Source organism: Durio zibethinus, chromosome 8 (assembly GCF_047325235.1).
Source record: "Durio zibethinus cultivar Kanyao isolate XHJ-2024 chromosome 8, ASM4732523v1, whole genome shotgun sequence".
Classification (NCBI taxonomy): Eukaryota; Viridiplantae; Streptophyta; class Magnoliopsida; order Malvales; family Malvaceae; genus Durio; species Durio zibethinus.
This window is the reverse complement of record NC_143169.1, coordinates 26,208,728-26,229,541: the sequence shown is the minus strand read 5'-3', so window position 1 is coordinate 26,229,541 and position 20,814 is coordinate 26,208,728. Positions and strand designations below refer to the sequence as shown.

General features: G+C 37.9%; 3 pseudogenes across 1 annotated transcript; 2 read left to right on the top strand and 1 right to left on the bottom strand.

The window, feature by feature from the left end:
• Window positions 1-1,197: 1,197 nt before the first annotated feature.
• On the bottom strand, window positions 1,198-13,305 carry LOC111278519 (putative F-box protein At4g22030; annotated as a pseudogene).
• Window positions 13,306-14,724: 1,419 nt separating this feature from the next.
• LOC111278681 (putative F-box protein At4g22030 pseudogene) lies at window positions 14,725-16,343 on the top strand (annotated as a pseudogene).
• An 846-nt stretch (window positions 16,344-17,189) lies between these two features.
• LOC111278279 (aminomethyltransferase, mitochondrial-like) lies at window positions 17,190-20,718 on the top strand (annotated as a pseudogene). Its single transcript, XR_016344183.1, has 4 exons — window positions 17,190-17,999; window positions 18,794-19,369; window positions 19,769-19,882; window positions 19,976-20,718. The product of XR_016344183.1 is annotated as an aminomethyltransferase, mitochondrial-like (transcript).
• The last annotated feature ends 96 nt before the right edge of the window (window positions 20,719-20,814 follow it).

Genomic DNA, 20,814 nt, shown 5'->3' with positions numbered 1-20,814 from the left:
TTTGGAAATTGGGGACCTTTTACTTTTATTTTATTACATGAAAAGCTGAAAGTGAGCTTTTAGCTTTTTCTTTTTTCTGTTTTTTTTTAATAATTAATTAATAAAAAATAAAAGTAAGTGAAAAAGGGTACAAACAATTTTTTAAGTAAAAGCATTTTGATGTATCCTCAACCTTAAACTCTAATTATGAGCTTAATTAAGAAGTTAAACAAAAATTAGTAAAGGTTTTTATAATTCCCAAAAAATTCCTTGGTCTTCAAACTTCCAAGCCTAGAAACTCCATTGTTGAGTAGATATTAATACTACTACTTTTTAAAAGAAAATTTAATGGTTATCTTCATTTAATTAATATTAAACTGTTATTTAATTAATTAAAAATATAGAGCAAAGAAGGTGATGATATCAAAAGGATTAGGCAGATACAGTGATCAGCCATAAATGCAAGAGATACAGTGATTGAAGGCAATAAAAAATGATAATGGTCAATCAATATTTTCTTGCCTTTACAGTTGTTAACATTACGAAGTGAAATAAAGAAATTTACCCAACCCTTGCCCCATAAAATTAAAACAACAAAAAATTAAAGGAAAAAAAAAGAAAAAGAGGGCATTTGATTACTATACACAATCATAATGGTCAACTTAAAGCGTCCTAGTATAATTATTTAATTTATTTTAGTACCTCCATGGAAGTTCATATCTATATGGAGTTCATGCTCGTTTATGGCCAATATAAATATGCCCACCAGCTCCCTTTCCTATAATTCTTTTTCCACCATGCAATCTCATGGTGTAATAAAACTCCATTTTTTATATCTTTGCCTTTTCCATGTGAAAAGCAAATTAAGCTTCATGTTCACCATGTGATCAATCTGATCATCATATCATACATTCAAAACGCAGGCAAAAAGGCGAGTCGTTGTAACTTGTTGTATGGCTTCATCATCTAACCACAAGTTTTTATATCAAGTTTTGAGGGTAGTTAATTATTCACCGACTATAAGAGTCCCTAACTTGGATCAAATAAGCATTTAAGCAGAGTATTGTTAAAATTAAGCTTCGCCTGATTACGAAAAAATGGATGAATAGTGAAGCTCCACAAATTGGGATTTGTATATGGACATAACTTTGTCATGTTAGAATATGTACAAAAACATATATGAAACTAATAATTTGTAAGCATTATATAGCAAATTCTTCAGTTGTAGATAATGCTGCCAGAGCCAGATGCCTTGAGCTCTGATTGGCTCCTTCCTAGCTGCAAAGCTACCTTCATTTCAATAAATTCTCCATTTTCTCTTCTTTAAACATCTTTCTCATCGGTTGTTGACATTATGCTCTCTTCAATGAGCTTAAAGAAGCCGGCATTTCTCCGATACATCTCCAACACCATTCCTCCTTGCCCGCCATGTTCCTTTGAGTTCACAACAGTTGCCATTGCACCCGCTATGACTCCCGTCATCACAGGCCATGAACAATGAGTAGTGCCCACAAAGGAAGACCTCAAAGCCCCTAAAACGGTTAATAAGAGACCAGATATTGCCCAGATTTTGTTAAGTTTTAGTGTTTTGCTACCCAACCTCAAGTACTCAGCAATATCTTTCTTCTCCAAAACTTTAAGAACTTGTCTCACTTCCTCCTCCAACTTTCTATTCCAGCCATTATTTCCCTCTATTTTCCTACCAAGCCCTTGTTTTCGCTTTTATTGCGGCCACCACCTTGCAGCTTCTACTTTTCAAGGGAATTTTTCAGTCACAGCACCTAGTAGAGCAAGTGGATGTGCCTTATCAGAAGCTAAAACTTTGTCCATCGATATCATTGATATCAGGTTTGCCAAGAGATAAGGTTGTTTGAATTTGACCATGAATCTGCTTGAATAGTCTTGCAACATTCCTTTGTTCTTCAGCAAGTTGGGATGGTTGAATCTTGTTCATCATCACCACCAAGCCCATGGTTGCAGTGTAAAGCACAGTAGAAGAGAGCTTGAGTGTCTTCCACTTGTGGATGCTACTCCTGCCATGATGGCAATAGTGAGCTCATGCATTAATGGAAGTCAAAAGAGGTGATTCCAGTTGTCACGCTGCTCTCCAATATTCTTATGCATCTCCACCCTATCTGCAACAGCCAAAGCTTGGCAATCACCTTAGGATCACAAGATTTTGTGTTATGTCTCGAATAATTCTGGGTTTTCTGCCTAGAAATGGAGTCGTTTTCCAGGATGGTACCTCAACAAACCTCTAGTAGAGAGCTCTAGGAGAGAGACAGAACCCATTAGAACCATTGGTGCATAATTGTCTCACCAATTATTCCACAACGATAATGCAACGAAGGCACACTCTTTGAAAACAACAGGTCTGCCATGGCTGCTGTATTTGGCTTCGCAATCTGAATGGTTTACGCTGAAAGGCTAAAGTAAAGTGGCTTTGAATGGAATGAATTGTATTTATATTTCATACTAGCTAGGTTGTATTTCATTGCGAAAAACAAAGGGTAGTTAGAAAAAGTATAATCGTTGAAACTAGAACGTTTGAACAATATCTCCTTGGATTAGAAATTAGACCACTTCTCATCCCAAACTGCTGCTAGGTCTAGGTGTCATGAGCTTCGGTCTTAAGTCAAAATCCGTGCGGCCTTAGACTTGGAATGAATTCATATTTCTAAGCCAACCTACGAAACAAGTGTGCAGACACTAAACCAACACTGAAAGGTAGAATATGCAAGTTAAAAAAACAAGGGAATGCTATAATGTACTGTATATTACTGAGTAGTGAATGTATACAAATAAGGGAAGGGTGGCCCTCTATTTATAGTTGAGGCCCAGCTATGATAGTTCCTAATATCAAGGGATTACAATTTCAAATTTAAATTCAAATACAAATTACACAGATTACATCTTGATTCTAAAAATTAACCCGGTCCCCTTTTGTGTATTGTAGATCCTAAAGGCTTTTAGATGGTTCTGGTTTGGCCTCTCCCCTGGCCCCCCTGAAGCAGTGCAGGCATGTTGTGGGCCTAGTCCCAATGCTGTGAGTGGTCTGAACGCTTCTACCAAAACTATTGCTTGAACCCTTGCCTCTATGTCTAGTGCTCGAGCCTTAGCCGTTGGTGCACGGGCCTCAGTTCTTGGTGTCCCCACCCAAGGTGTGACATTTTCCCCCACTTGATCTCACGACGCCCTTGTCACGTCCTTTGTGTGGAATTGCCTAATCTGGTCCTAGAACTATTATAAGTCTTCCGTTGGTTCCTAACTAGCTTCATTGTTTGGAAGCCCCTTCCATCGCACCAAGTACTCTTGTCTTGGTTTAAAACTCTACCGTTTCACTACCCAATTAGCAAGAATGCATTGGACTTTCTTCTTATATGAGGCATTCACTTCCAATGGTGCATGCCTTGACTTTACCCACCCTAGATCCCCCTAGTATTCATAAAATGGCTTGAGCATGATAACATGAAAATTTTAGTGTATCTTCGACTTTGGTGGCATATCCAGCTTGTAGGCAACCTTGCCTACCCTCTTAAAAACTTTAAAAGGTCATTCGTACCTTCAAACTAGGCCCTTATGTAGACCTTTGTTGCGCATGATGAGGTATAGCTTCACCAAGACCAAGTCCCCCATTTAGAACTACACATCCCTCATTCTCTAGTTTGCCAACTTCTTGGATTTTTTTGCTGCTTTGTGTAAGCAGACTCTAGCTAGGTTGACTTGCTTTTGCCAAGTCTTAGCAAACTTATATGCTGTTAGGTTAGGTCTTATGTAACCTGCTACAATCAAACCTAGTCTTAACGACTACTGCCTTGTCATAATCTCAAAAGGGTTCTGGTTCATTGCTTCAGTTCCCTGCATATTGTATGAGAATTGGACGACATCAAACAACTTGGGCTAATCTTGTTGTGTGACGCTCACTAGTGCCTGAGGTAGACTTCAATAGTCTATTTACTCGTTCGATTTGCCTATCAGTTTGGGGATGCATACTGGTGAAAAAGTTCAAGTCTGACCCCAATAGCTTGAATAACTCAGTCTAAAACTGCCTTATGAATTACCTGTCTCGATCACTAACAATGGTCTATGGTACTCCCTAGTACTTCACCATGTTTCTCAAGAATAAATGAGTTGCCTTCTCGACTGGGCACTTCTTGGTTGCTGGAATAAAAGTCCCATGCTTGAAAAATCCATCCACCACTACCATAATGCTCCCAAATCTATCTACCTTAGGTAGACTGATTATGAAATCTAGAGTGATACTCTCTTATGGTCACTTTGGTATAGGCAAAGGCTCTAAGAGATCGGTTGATGGCTTAAGCTCTACTTTGTCTTATTGGTACATAAGACAAGCTTTCACATAGGTCTCAATATCATCTTTCATATACAACCAGTAGTATTAATCCTCTAACAAGGTTAAGGTACAGTGCACGTTTGGGTGATTAACCCACTTTGAATCATGGCACTATTGCATAACCTCCCTACGGAGCTTTTTGTGCTACGGCACAAACAACTTGCTACCTTTGGTGTACAAAAGATCATCTTACAACCAAAACCATCTAGTATTACCTTGCTTGGTATAATCGATGAGAGTCTTAGCTATAAGATCGTGGGATAACCATTCTCTAATGCACGACACCAAGAACCCTTTTGGTTGGCTGATGGCAGCAAGGTTTGCCTTTCGGCTGAATGCGTCAGCCACTATGTTTGCATGCCCAGGCTTGTATTTCAACCTATAATCAAATTTCGTAAGAAAGTCTTACTAGTAGGCCTGCCTGCTTCAGGGATAACTTTTTCTATATCTGAAAGTAACTAGTTGCAATGTTATCAATTTTGACCACAAACCTCGACCTCAACAGGTAGTGTCGTTAAGTGCGTAATCAATACACTATTACTATCATCTCTTTCTCTTAAACCGTGTATATGTGCTATATCTTATTGAGCTTCCTGCTTTCAAATGTAACCAGATGGTTTTTCTGCATCAACAAAAGTCTGATGCATCCGTATGCACTTTATACGATTTGGCATGGTCTGAACTTTTCTACCAAGACTATTGCTTGAACCCTTACCTCTGTGTCTAGTGCTCGAGCCTTGATCGCTGGTACACGGGCCTCAGCTCTTGATGTCCCTGCCCAAGGCATGACATTCTTCCCCACTTGATCTCATGACGCCTTCGTCACATCCTTTGTGTGGAATTGCTTGGTCTAGTCCTAAAACTATTATAAGTCTTCCGTTGGTTCCTAACTCACTTCATTGTTTGGAAGCCTCTTCCATCGTACCAAATACTTCTCTCTTGGTTTATAACTCTACCGTCTCACAACCCGATTAGCAAGAATGCATTGGACCTTTTCTTATACGAGGCCTTGGCTTTCAATGGTGCACAATTTGACTTTACCCATCTTAGATCCCCTAGTCCTCATAGAATGGCTTGAGCATGATAACATGAAAAGTTGGGTGTACTTTTGACTTTGGTGGCATATCTAACTTGTAGACAACCTTGTCTACCCTTTTAAAAACTTTAAAAAGTCTCTCGTACCTTTAAATTAGGCCCTTATGTGGACCTTTGTTATGCATGATGAGGTATAGCTTTACCAAGATCAAGTCTCCTATTTGAAATTGCACGCCCCTCTTTCTCTGGTTTGCCAACTTCTTGGACTTTTTTATTGCTTTGTGTAAGCATACTCTAGCTAGGTCGGCCTATTTTTGCCAAGTCTTAGCAAACTTATATGTTGCTAGGTTAGGTCTTATGTAACCTGCTACAATTGAACCTAGTGTTAGTGGCTGTTACCTTATCACGATTTCAAAAGGGTTTTGGTTTATTGCTTCACTTCACTGCATATTGTATGAGAATTGGATGACATCAATCAGTTTGGGCCAATCTCATTATGTGTCACTCATATAATGCCTGAGGTAGACCTCAACAGTCCATTTACTCATTCAATTTGCCTATCAATTTAGGGATGCATACTAGTGAAAAAGTTTAAGTCTGACCCCAATAGCTTGAATAACGCAGTCTAGAACTACCTTATGAATTGCCTATCCCGATCACTAACAATGGTCTATGGTACTCCTCAGTACTTTACCATGTTTTTCAAGAACAAACGAGTTACCTTCTCGACTGGACATTTCTTGGTTGTTGGAATGAAAGTCCCATGCTTGAAAAATTCATCCACCACAACTATAATGCTCCCAAATTTATCTACCTTAGGTAGACTGACTATGAAATCTAGAATGATACTCTCTTATGGTCATTTAGGTATAGGCAAAAGTTCTAAGAGATTGGTTGATAGCTTAAGCTCTATTTTGTTTTATTGGTACATAAGATAAGCTTCCACATAGGTCTCATCCCTCATGTGCAATCAGTAGTATCAATCCTCTAACAAGATTAAGGTACAATGCACGCTTGGGTAACTAGTCCATTTTGAATCATGGCACTCTTGCATAACCTCCCTATGGAGCTTTCTATGCTACGGCACAAACAACTTACTACTTTTGGTGCACAAAAGATCATCCTGCAACCAAAACCATCTAATATTACCTTGCTTGGTATGATCGATAAGAGTCTTAGTTATAAGATCATGGGATAACCCTTCTCTGATACATAGCACCAAGAACCTTTTTGATTGGCTGATGGCAGCAAGGCTTGCTTTTTGGCTAAATGCATCAGCCACTATGTTTGTATACCCAAGCTTGTACTATAACCTATAATCAAATTTCGTAAAAAAGTCTTACTAGTAGGGGATAACTTTTTTTGTGTCTGGAAGTAACTAGTTACAACGTTATCAATTTTGACCACAAACCTCGACCCCAACAGGTAGGGCCGTCAAGTGCGTAATCAATACACCATTGCTATCATTTTTTTCTTTTAAATCGTGTATATATGCTTTATCTCATTGAGCTTTCTGGTTTCAAATATAATCGGATGGTTTTTCTACATCAACAAAAGTCTAATGCATCTGTATGCACTTTATACAATTTGGCATGGTCTAGTAAGGCTAAGACTGGCTTTTCTGTCATTGCTTACTTCAACTACTCAAAAGGCTTACTAGCATTTGATGCTCCAGTTCTATATTTTCCTCTTTTTAAGCAAATCAATCAATAGTGTGGTGATAGATGAGTGACCTTTAATGAAGTGTCGATAGTAGTTAACTAGCCCAAAGAATGATCTCAGCTCGGTAACCTTGGTTGGCAGTTCCTAATGCAAAATTGCACGGACCTTGCTGGCATCTATGTGTATCTTGCCACCTCCCATTATATGGCTTAAAAATGGTACCTCTCGTTGGGTAAATGAGTACTTTTCCTTTTTTACTAACATTTCATTCTTTTGTAGAACCTCAAACATCTGCCTCAAGTGGTCCACATGCTCTTCTAATGTCTAGCTATATATCACAATATCATCAAGATAAACCATAACAAAATGATCAAAGAATAATTGCAGTACCTTGTTTATGAGCATGCAAAATGTTACCGAAGCATTGGTGAGTTCAAATGACATGACTAAGAACTTGTAAGAGCTATAGTAGGTGACACAGGTAATTTTAGGCTCATTTCTCTTTACGATCCTAACCCGGTATATCCTGACCATAAATTCAACTTGGTGAATCACCTTGCATTTTCAAGTTAGTTAAACAAGTCAACAATAAAAGGCATAAGATACTTATTCTTGATAGTCAGCTTGTTCAGTGCCTAGTAATCAATACACAATCGTAAAAGCCCATCATACTTACGTTGAAACAGAACTAGGACACCACATGAGGTCTTAGATGGCCTAATATAGGAGCTCTCTAAGTCGTTTCCTTAACTTTTCCAACTCTGAGGGTGATATTCAGTAAGGGTGCTTGGCTAACAACTTAACCTTTGGCACTAGCTCGATCTTATGGTCCACATCTCTTTTGGGTGGTAGCCTACTAGGCAATTGTGTAGGCATCATATCGCCAAAGGCTTCCAACACCTCTAGCATTTTCAAGCAGGTATCGATTTTTAACTCATTAGGTTTATCATACTTCAGAGCACCACCTTGGTAAATTGAATGGCCGATAGCACCTTGGTCTCAGGCCCAAACTAGTGTCTCAATGGTACAAAGTATTGGCATCGTGCATCCAGAATGTATATGTAGTTAGCAAAAGGCACAATTAGGGCGTTAATCTAAATAAGAAAATCTAAACCAACCACAAACTCATAATTATCTAAAGGTATTACCTCGATGGTCTCCTTGCCCTTTCAATCTCTAAGTTGTAGCTTTACCCTATGTGTTACTCCAATGGTTTGGACCTCTTTAAAGTTGATTATCTTAATGGTATCAGTTTTCTTATACACCTTCAAGCCGAGCTTCTGGGCTCTATCACCAAAAATGAATAAATGTGAAGCTTCTGTGTCTACCAAAATGTTCACTTTCTTACCTGCAACCAACAGATCCACATACATCAGTCTTTTTAGCTTGTAACTCCCTTTACCTTGGACTACATTAAGCACAATCAAGCCAAGATTTTGTAGTCTCTCTTTTTGGCTCTTTATCTGACCTTTTGTCTATGGTAACTAGCTTACCTTTCTTGGGGCAGTCTTATGCTACATATAGTCCTTCACATAAGAAGTAAACGATTGACTCTCAATCCCTCCTAGCTTTCCACTTTTCTGTTGGTGGCCTCTCTTGGCCATCCTTGGTTGAACGGTTTCGGTCCCCATCTTTGGCCTGTCGGTCACAGTGTCCACCCTTGGACTGTTGCTCTCGATCCCTCTTGCCCTTGCCCTTCCCCTTAGGCTTGGAAGATTCAAACTTGTTCTGTGGCTTAAACTCCACCAAAGACTCAATGACAATCATGACTTTGGCTAGATCATGAACTCCTTTTTTTTACAGCTCATGCTTCACCCATCATTTGAATCCATCCATGAAGGCGTAAAGATCCTCAATCTCGCTCAAATCTGAAATCTATAATATCAATTAAGAGAACTTCTAGACATACTCCTTCATCTTTCTCTATTGAGTAAGCCAGCATAATTTTACCATGCCTTATCATTGGTGTACTCGGGGTAGAATTGTTCCCTAAATTCTTTTTGAAACTCCTCCCAAGTTCCAATCAAGGCACCATCATGCCTCACATCATCGCACCTATACCTTCATCACAACAAAGCAACATCAGTAAGATACATCGAAATAGTGTTTACCTTAGTAGCATTATCCTACATACCCATGACCCGAAAATACTAGTCTATCTCCCATAGAAAGTTGTCCACTTCTTTGGCAGCCTTGATCCCTTTGAACTCCTTAGGCTTAGGGACATCCACGTGGGGCCTAGACACTCTAGCGATCATGCCATTTCCAATGGCTGTTTTGCAAGTGTGAGCTCCCCTTTGAGCTTCTCCATCTCTTTGTGCATGGTCTCCATTAGGGCCTCCAAGGCCGCGTTCCATTGGGTGAATATATCGATGGTCTAGTTTAAGGCAGCTTGCATCTCACCTTTGAACACCTCATCCATGGCGTCCAAATCCTCAATGTGAGTATTCACCTCGTTAAGCTTTTACTCCACATTAGCCACTATCACCTCCACCTTGGACAGCTGCCAATCCATACTAAATGTCCCTCAAACTAGTTTTTTTACCCCTTCCATGACCCTACTTCTGGGGTTTTGGTTGTTAGCTAGCGACATCACTTTGAGATGCCATTTTCTCGAACGGCTTGAGTGCGACCTGAACACAATCGCCAAGCAAAACTTGTTCTTATACCAACTATCACGGGCTTCGATCTTAAACCAAAATTCGTGTGACCTTAGACTTAGAATGAACTCTATATGCCTAAATCAGCCTACGAAACAAGCGTGCAAGCACTAAACCAATACTGAAAGGCAAAATATGCAAGCTAAAAAAATAAAGGAATGTTGGAATGCATTGTATATTACTTAGTGGTGAATGTATACAAATGAAGGAGAAGTAATCTTCTATTTATAGTTGAGGCCCCAGCTCTAGTAATTTCTAATATCAAGGGATTACAATTTCAAATTTAAATTCAAACACATATTACACAGATTACATACTGATTTTAAGGATTGATCAAGTCTTTTTTTGTGTGCTGCAGATCCTGGAGACTTCTAAATGATTCTGGTTCAGCCTCACCCCCCTGAGCCCACTTGGATGCGGTGTGCGCATATTGTGGGCCTCGTCCCAGTGCTACGGGCAAGCCTGACTGACGGGTGGGCAATCTAAACACTTTTACCATGATTATTGCTTGAACCCCCACCCTTGTGTCTAGTGCTCGAGCCTTTGCCACTAGTGCGCGGGCCTCAGCTCTTGATGCACCCGCCCAAGGCGTGACATAGGCACCTGGGCTTTCCTTCGCTGACTTTCAACGGCAATAACGAGTAACAAAACTTAAAACAGACAACCGCCTAGCTACCAAGGTCTTTTGTCTTAACTCTAACAGGAGGTCAGCATCTAATTTAGTCTAACTACTTCCAAAATGCAAAACAGGTGCGTAGAGTGAAGAAACTGAAACCACAACTCACCAATAGTAATAAATTTTTAATGGTAATTCCGTTAAATTCTTCATGTTTTACATTATAAATTAAGTCTCTCGATGTGGACTGTGGATTAAAGAAATCTTCTGGGATTTTAAAATTCTGAAAAATCCTAATGATATCTTCCTGAAATCCAAAACTTCATTGAAATTACTAAATCATTTCATTAATCCAGGATCTCTGGAAACAATGCATTAATTGTAAAATTTTTTTTGATAATTTTTAATTATCATTTTAATTAGTGCCTAACATTTTCCAATTATTAAAACACATAGGCTATAAATAAATATATTAATTTTATTAATTGTACTATATATACATATATATACCCCTCAACTGATTGGGAATGGTGAAAAAACTTCTCAAAAGAGTTTTATTTTGGAAAGACCAATAATCCCGAAGATACATATATATCCAAGGCTATGGATCGAGTTGTCAATAACTTGGGATCAGGATTTGAGAATATTGAATAAACAAATTATGAAAAAAACAAGAAAAACTTTGAAATATGTACAAAAAGTCAAAACACGTTTTGGATCACCATGACAAAGATTGTTAGCAAAATTAAGTGGCTCCTAAATTATATGCAAAAACATCCTAAGTGTAGACAAAAAAAAGAAAAAGTACATTCATTACAGAATGTAAATATATTAGTGTTTTAATCTATTGTTTTGGTGAATAATATATACTGCTGCTTTGATCTCAAACAACCAATCATATGAAATGAGGTTGACCACATGCTGCTTGCAGTTTACGGCAAGAAAAGTTTGGACAGCAACTTCTTTCTTTCTTTAAGACGCCAAGCCAAACCAAACCAATGAGTTCTTTAATTACCATTTCCCATGCTAAGACCCGAGCCCAAACAGGAAATAATATGAAAGCGAATATGTCAGCCTCCGGGCCAAGACTTTGTCAAGTTTAGTGTTTTGCTACCCAACCTTAAGTACTCATCAAAATATTTTTTCTCCTAAACTCCAAGAACTTGTCTCACTTCCTCCTCCAGCTTTCTATTCCAGTCATTATTTCCCTCTATTTTCCTAGCAAATCCTTGTTTTCGCTTTTGTTGTGGCCACCACCTTGCAGCTTCAACTTTTGAAGGGAATTTTTCAGTCATAGCATCTGGTAGAGGAAGTGGATATGCCTTATCAAGAGCTAAAACTTTGTCCATTGCTTCATTGACATCATTGATATCAGGTTTGCCAAGAGATAATGTTGTTTGAATTTGACCATGAATATGCTTGAATAATCTTGTTAGGGACATAAGTCACACTTGGAGTCACGAGAGTATATCAAAGAGCCCATACATATATGTTAGATATTATTTGAGTCTAAAAGCTTAAGTTATTAGGTTATTGGGTCCTCAATATATATATAAAACATCTCATTCAGATTTTTTACTCACATATGAACTTTATCTCAATAATCTCTCCCGTTCATTTGTAAATTCCGATCAAGTACCACTTCAACTTTCTAGTGTGAGTAAGTCTTATCAAGACCTCTTTTGCGTTAGACAACCTCATTAATTGGATGGTCTCATTGCACTTTAGGCCCAATATTCAACCTTGCCTCTTTATGGGTCTAGGTTGTCTCAATGCCCTTCAAGATTTGTACTCAATCACAGCACATAACTTTACTATTTAAGTTGTCTCAATGCCTCTCAAACTTGTAATTACACCTTTAACCTTGCACTTCATCAACAAGCTTGTGATTAATCACAACCGTAACATTGCACTCCTTCACAAGTTGACTCAGTACATCACTTTCTTAAGTGTTTTGATTCCACACATTCGTTGCATCCAAGTCGAACATTTTACTTTAATAATAATGTTCGAGCACATAGAATTGATAGACGTAGCAAATCTCTGATTTGTCAACAATCTTCCCCAAATAATATCATTGGGACTCAAACTCGAAACCTTTTACTTTGATACCGGTGTTCGAGCACATAGAGTTGATGGACGAGACCAACCTCCAATCTGCCAACAATCTTCTCCTAACAACGCTATTGGGACTCGAACCCAAAATCTCTTATTTGCCAATAATCTCCCTCTAGCAACACCACTAGGACTTGAAGCTGCAACCTTTGGCTTTAATACTAGTTGTTGGGGAGATAAATCACATTTGGAGTTATAAAATCACACTTGGAGTTACAAAAGCAGACCATAAAATCCATACATATATGTTGGACATCATTTAAGCTTAAAAGCTTAATCTAGTAGGTTCTTAGGTCCTTCATATATATTAAGACATCTCATTTTAGATTTCTTAGTGATGTGAGATTTTTTGCTCACATGTGAACTTTATCTCAACAAATCTTGTAGCATTCCTTTGTTCTTTAGCAAGTTGGGATGGTTGAATCTTGTTCATCATTACCAACAAGCCCGTGGTTGCAGTGTAAAGCACTGTAGAAAAAAGCTTGAGTGCCTTCCACTTGTGGATGCTACTCCAGCCATGATGGCAGCAGTGAGAGTCATGGCATTAATGGAAGTCAAAAGAAGGTGATTCCAGTTGTCACGTGCTCTCCAATATTCTTTTGCATTTCCACCCTATCTGCAACAGCCTCCATAATTGCATAAAGCTTGGCAATCACCTCAGGATCAGAACATGTTGTGTTATGTGTCGAATAATTCTGGGATTTCTGGCTAGAAATGGAGTCGTTTTCCTGGATGGTACCTCAATCAAACCTCTAGTAAAGATCTTTGGGAGAGAGACAGGACCCATTAGAACCCTTGGTGCATCAATTGTCTCAGCAATTATTCCACGACGATAATGCAATGAAGGCACACTCTTTGAAAACAACAGGTCTGCCATGGCTGCTGTATTTGGCTTCTCAATCTGAATAGTTTAGGCTGAAAGGCTAAAATAAAGTGGCTTTGAAAGGAATGAATTGTATTTATATTTCTTACTAGCTAGGTTACATTTCATTGCGAAAAAATAAAAGGTAGTTAGAAAAGGTCTAATCGTTGAAACTCGAACGTTTGAACGATATTTCCTTGGCTTTGAAATTAGACCGCTTCTCATCCCAAACTGCTGCTGCGTCTAGGCACCTGGGCTTTCCTTCGCTGACTTTCAACGGCAATAACTAGTGACAAAACTTAAAATAGACAACCGCCTGGCGACCAAGGTCTTTCGTCTTAACTCTAACAGGCGGTCAGCATCTAAATTAGTCTAACTACTTCCAAAATGCAAAACTGGTGCGTAGAGTGAAGAAACCGAAACCACAACTCACCAATAGTAATATATTTTTAATGGTAATTTGCTCAAATTCTTCATGTTTTACATCATAAATTAAGTCTCTCTATGTGGACTGTGGATTAAAGAAATCTTCTGGGATTTTAAAATTCTGAAAAATCCAATGATATCTTCCTGAAATCCAAAACTTCATTGAAATTACTAAATCATTTCATTAATCCAGGATCTCTGGAAACAATGCATTAATTGTAAATTTTTTTTGATAATTTTTTAAATATCATTTTAATTAGTGCCTAACATTTTCCAATTATTAAACCATATAGGCTATAAATACATATATTAATTATATTAATTGCTTTATATATACATATATATACCCCTTACCCCAATGGTGAAAAAACTTCACATAAGAGTTTTATTTTGGAAAGACCAATAATTTCGAAGATACATATATATCCAAGGCTATGGATCGAGTTGTCAATAACTTGGGATTAGGATTTGAGAATATTGAATAAACAAATTTTGAAAAATATAAGAAAAATTTTCAAATATGTACAAAAAGTCAAAACACGTTTTGGACCACCATGAAAAAGATTGTTAGCAAAATTATGTATCTCCTAAATTATATGCAAAAACATCCTAAGTGTATATAAAAAATAGAAAAAGTGCATTCATTACAGAATGTAAATATATTAGTGTTTTAATCTATTGTTTTGGTGAATAATATATACTGCTGCTTTGATCTCAAGCCACAAATCATATGAAATGAGGTTGACCACAGGCTGCTTGGAGTTTTAAGGCAAGAAAAGTTTGGACAGCAACTTCTTTCTTTCTTTAAGACGCCAAGCCAAACCAAACCAATGAGTTCTTTAATTACCATTTCCCATGCTAAGAACCGAGCCCAAACAGGAAATAATATGAAGGCGAACAAGTCAGCCCCCGGGCCAAGTCAATTCAATTGGCAGTCAACATTTCAAATCATGACCTCACCTCCTCAAGTTGGCTCGTGTTGCTATAAATAAGCCTCCAAACCTCCCCTCAGCTTTCAACCACCAATCTTGCTTTCCTTTGCTCAAAGCGCAAATCTTAACATAGTTTCTAATTATTTCCTCCTACGGACGCTTCATACAGATTCACAAACAGACAAGATCTTAAAGAACAACCCCATCGCATGGCTTCTTTACAAGCTTTTAATTTTATAGTCTCTTCTTCTTCAAAGCAGATCCATGCTGCTTTATCGGTCCCAAAGCTTCCATCAATCAAGTTTTCAGTTCCAAAAATACCAGCCAAAAAATTGTCTGAGGAATTGAATACTAGGGATGGGTTCATCAACACAATCCCAGTTGAAAAGAATTTCATTAAGACAACATTGCTTCAAGAAAGCTCATCAGTTTCAATGGCTACCGTACAACTTTATGCTATGTTAGAGGCTGTTGCTGATAGAGTGGAGATGCACAGCAACATCGGCGAACAACGAGAAAACTGGAATACCCTTCTCCTTAACTCCATCAACATGATCACTCTTACTGCCGCAACCATGGCTGGTGTTACAGCAACTGGCGCCGCTGGGGTTCCTCTTTTGGGTTTGAAGTTGGCATCTACTCTCTTGTTCTCTGCAGCCACAGGAATGTTGGTCTTGATGAACAAGATCCAACCCTCACAACTTGTGGAAGAGCAACGTAACGCAACAAGATTGTTTAAGCAGGTTCAGAGCCAAATAGAAACCCTACTTGCTGTTGGTTCTCCAAGCAAAGAAGACGTCAAAGATGCAATGGAAAAAGTCTTGGCCCTTGACAAAGCGTATCCTCTTCCCTTGCTAGGTGTAATGCTTGAAAAGTTCCCAGAAAGTTTAGAGCCTGCTGTTTGGTGGCCTAAAAGCCAGCAGTCTCGAAAAGCAAACCCAGAAAAGCAGTTCAAGGGAAAGGTAGTGAGCAATGGATGGAATGAGGAGCTGGAAATGGAAATGAGAGAAGTCGTTGAGGTGATTAAGAGAAAAGACAGTGAAGATTACGAGAGCCTAGGCAACAAGGCATTGAGGATAAACAAAGTTTTAGCTATATCAGGGCCATTACTGACTGGAATTGCAGCTCTAGGTTCTGCCTTTATGGGGTCTTCCAATGGCCCTTGGGCAGCAATAGTGGCAGCTGTTGCAGGAGCTTTAGCTTCAGCTGTTAATACATTTGAGCACGGTGGCCAAGTTGGTATGGTGTTTGAGATGTATAGAAACAACGCCGGCTTCTTTAAACTTGTGCAGGAATCAATTGAATCAACTCTGGATGAGACTGATGTGGAGAAAAGAGAGAATGGAGAGTTGTTTGAAATGAAGGTGGCATTGCAATTGGGAAGAAGCTTATCACAGCTGAGAGATGTAGCCAAAAAATCCAGTTATTCTCGTATAGAAGGAAGCCCCATTGATGAGTTTGCAAGCAAGCTGTTTTAATCTTAGAAGATTCATGATCACCAAATGTGCATATACAGGATTATTCTTTAATTCTTTGATTCATTAAATTAACCACTGATAATTTTTTTGTACAATTTTGTAACATGATACAAGATGGGTTGAACCATGAATATATACAAACATCATGGCTCATGCATTGAAATCAATTTATATCAGTTCTTTTTTTTGTCCAAATAGAGTCAGAAATTTCAAATTTTCAAAGTAAAAGAATTGAATGTTATTGCCTTTGTTTCAGGTAATATGACAACATAAGGAAAGGGTCCGATTGGACGGCTAATATGTTGACATTTTTGAGTCTTGGATTAAGGAAGTGTTCAACACTGTATGCTTCGACTGGGTCCAAAATTTAAGCCCAATAAGTTATTTGCAATGCCCAATAATTTAAACATTTGACTATGAAATTTTCAGCCCATTTGCTGGGCAGTCATTCAAATTCTTAATCATTGATTTTATTAAATAAATAAAAAAAACCATTGATTAAATCCTAGGCATCCACTCCTTAGTGATCCAACAGATGTTGGTGGAAATTTTGTTGATATACATTGCACTGATATATTGATCATTGACTGATTGATGAAAGAGAGATGATGTTTTTCATGTGTCGCATTAAATATGTTATAAAAGACCATGACAATTACTATTTGAAATATGAAAATTAATCATATATTCAATTATTTTTATTTTAAGCATGCTAATATAATTCGACTATGACATACATTTTTTTTGTGTGAAATAAATAGTAATATCTAAAAATTCAAAATTTAAGGACTCTTATATATATATATATATATATTATAAAAAAAATGTGATAGATAAATTATTTAATCTTTTAAATTAAAATAAAATATATCATATTTAATATTTTAAAATAAATAATTATAAATTATATATTCGATATGATTCTAATAAATAATCATCAATAAAGTTTAAATTTAAAATCTCTTTACCAAACAAGATTTATATGTTTGCATCTTAATCAAGTTTTTTAATAGCAGTCCATCACGAGTTTTAGTCTACAAATTTTAAAGACAGTGTCCTATCACATTTATCCCTCTTCTTTGAGACAAACAAAACATTTTCGTGAAACAGAAAAGGAAAACCATCAGCAATTAATCACATTAATTTAGGATTAAGGAAACCAATCCTATTGCGACAAATTTTTGGCTAGTTCCAAAGCCACCTACCAGGAATAGCTTGAGTCAAAAACATTTTGTACCAGCCAGCGGTCGACCTGGCAATAGTCTGATTTGCCCCAATCATGGAATCCAAGCCAGATCTCACCAACTCTCCATGGTGATCTCTCAACGACATGGATCCCCCTATCAGTTACTCTAATCCCATGTACTCGTTTCAAGAGTCAGTTCAATCAACAGACCAATTACTTTTGACCCTGCTGGCACTGTAACTGGCTCTCATTTTAAGGACCGTAATTCTTGGTTTCCACACTTTAACCTCGGATAAAATCAGCAACATAGATTAGATTCCTGGTCATGATAGCCGTTAGATAAAGTGAGAAAATGGGAGAAACAGTACAAGTGAGAATGACATGAAGAGAAGGAGACAGAGATTGAGAAGAGAAGTAGTGAAATAGCTCAAAAGTCCTTAAGCACCACTCGTGATGATGTGGTTTTGTTGGCTATGTGTTTCAGACAGGGAAACCCTCCTCCACCCACTACTATGCTACCAACCATCTCTTCATTTTTCCAATTTTTAATACTACTAATATTTTTTTTATATATAATTTCTTTCACACATATATAAAAGGCTATCCTTTTTTGGTTATCTCTCTGCAGAGCAATGTTCTCTTGTGCTCTCTAGATTGCTCTTTTGAAGAAGAAGAGCGCAAAGAAAGGTTCTTTGTAAGCCTTTTCACTCTCTTGTTTTTTCTTATTGCATTAATAGTTTCATGTCTTTTAACAACTTGGTATCATTGTTTTTCTTTGTAATGTTGTAGGGGAATGTGATTGAATCTTGATAACGTGACAACATTGGTTTCTTTTCTTTTATTTTTTTTTTTAAATTCCCTTTTCTGTTTCGATCATTTGCATCCCAAAAACTTTGGCATAATGGCGTGGTTTTCATTGGAGATGGTCTGAATATTTGTTGCATGTCTCTATTGGATACCTCAATGCTGATTTTAGACCGTATTGGGTTATCATCTGTGAAGAACTTCATTTGATGTTTTGGTTGGTAATATGGTGTTGGGTTGTAACATTGAAATTGAACCGATTCATTGACTTTCGTGTGTGATTTTGAAGGCAGTAAGCATTTCCATTGAACTACTCCACTTCACTGCTCTTCATTAGAAATACAAGGTGAAGAAGCTTTAGGTTTAGGTTTCAGATGAATATAACATGTTTCTATTCTGTTTTCCTTGTATTAATCATGTTGTTCACCTTAGGCATTTTATGACCAAAGTGTGTAGTTGAACGCCATATATGGCACAATTGGAATGCTCTAAGAAGGATTTCCTTTGGTACTGGTGTCGCTAGTTGTTTATTTTTGTGTAACTTAACTTGAACTTGTGTTTCATTACACATGAATTAGCATATACTTATTCTATCTTTAACTGCCAAACTTTTGAAGTGAGAAGTGAATGCTATTCTTAATATTATGATATATTGCTTATTTCTGAAATATTACTCTTCATCAGATATTTCAACTTTAGAAGATGAGAGGAAGTCTTTGGCAACTTGGGCAATCGGTTACACGCCGTCTTGCTCGGGCAGAAAAGCAGGCTGTAGCACGTCGGTACTTTGCTTCAGAGGCTGATCTGAAAAAGACTGTTCTTTATGATTTCCACATCGCTAATGGTGGGAAGATGGTCCCATTTGCTGGATGGAGCATGCCCATTCAGTACAAGAACTCAATCATGGACTCTACAGTAAATTGCAGGCAGAATGGTGGACTTTTTGATGTATCCCATATGTGTGGGCTAAGCCTTAAGGGAAAGGACAGTGTTCCATTCCTCGGAAAGCTTGTCATTGCTGATGTTGCTGGGCTTGCCCCTGGAACAGGAACTCTAACTGTCTTCACAAATGAGAAGGGAGGGGCAATTGATGATTCTGTGATCACCAAAGTGAAGGATGATCACATATACCTGGTTGTGAATGCAGGCTGCAGGGATAAGGATCTGGCCCACATTGAAGAGCATATGAAGGCATTCAAGGCCAAAGGTGGGGATGTCTCATGGCACATCCATGATGAGAGATCTCTTCTAGCTCTCCAGGTTAGTCACTAGACTCTTCTAATTTTACCTCTCCATGTCTGATTCTCTTTATGGATTCATTGTTTCGCTTCCTTGCAATTTGCTGGTGAATGTTGAGTCAAGGATGCATACTTTTCACACTTTCCTGAGGTTTATTCTGTGTAAATGTTTCTCCTTATTCAAATGCTTTCCGTTTATGCTTGAATAATTTGGTCTGCTTGCACAGTTTGCAGGTTATTGAGAAAATGACTTGCCTGTAGCATTTGAACTATGTTTTTGCTTTCAGCTCTTATTTCTTATGTTTGTAGTTTGTCCTCTAACTATACATAGAAAATGTAGTCTTCAGTTGCAATTTGATTGAATTTGAAAATATTGGAAAGTCCTCTTCAAAATGTGAAACATATGTCTGCTCTATTGCAGGGCCCTCTTGCTGCCCCAGTTCTTCAACATCTGACAAAGGATGATTTGAGTAAGATATATTTTGGGGAATTCCGAATATATCAATGGTGCAACATGCTTTCTCACTCGGACGGGGTAATCTTCCATTTGGTTGGTATGGTGATGTTATCACTTGCTGGGATGCTATGGAGGATAACTAATAAGTTGTCTCTTCAATCCACTTTTCAGGTACACTGGTGAGGATGGATTCGAAATCTCAGTTCCTTCAGAACATGCTGTGGATCTAGCTAAAGCAATCTTGGAGAAATCTGAAGGAAAGGTTAGGTTAACAGGACTTGGTGCTCGAGACAGTCTCCGACTTGAAGCTGGGCTGTGTTTATATGGTAATGACATGGAACAACATATATCACCGGTAGAGGCTGGACTGCCTTGGGCCATAGGTAAGAGGAGGAGAGTGGAAGGTGGATTCCTAGGGGCTGAGGTAATCCTCAAACAACTGGAAGAGGGTCCATCAATCAGGCGTGTTGGCTTCATCTCCACAGGCCCACCTCCAAGATCCCACAGTGAGATTCAGGATGAGAAAGGAAACAACATTGGTGAAATCACCAGCGGAGGATTCAGCCCCTGCCTCAAAAAGAACATAGCAATGGGATACGTGAAATCTGGATTACACAAGGCAGGTACCAAAGCTAAGATTTTGGTAAGAGGAAAGGCCTATGATGGTGTTGTCACAAAAATGTCATTTGTACCAACAAAATATTACAAGCCATCCTAGATCAAATCTACACTTCAGCTCCAGAATTTTCTCAATTCTTTCTTGTTTTTTAGTTGTTTTATAAGCTGTACTTGGCTGCTTTCTCTTTTTCTCTTCTTACTTCTACGTTACAAATTGGAAAACAATTCAAAACAATTAATTAAATTGGTTTTAATATATATTATTTCAATAAGAAAAGTGAAGAAAAAAGAGAAAATTGACAAATTCTCATGGTGATCAAATTCTCTTTCTTTGGGTCAACAAAAGGATCTGGGATGAATGATGATTGAAAAAACGACACCGCCTAGGAGGA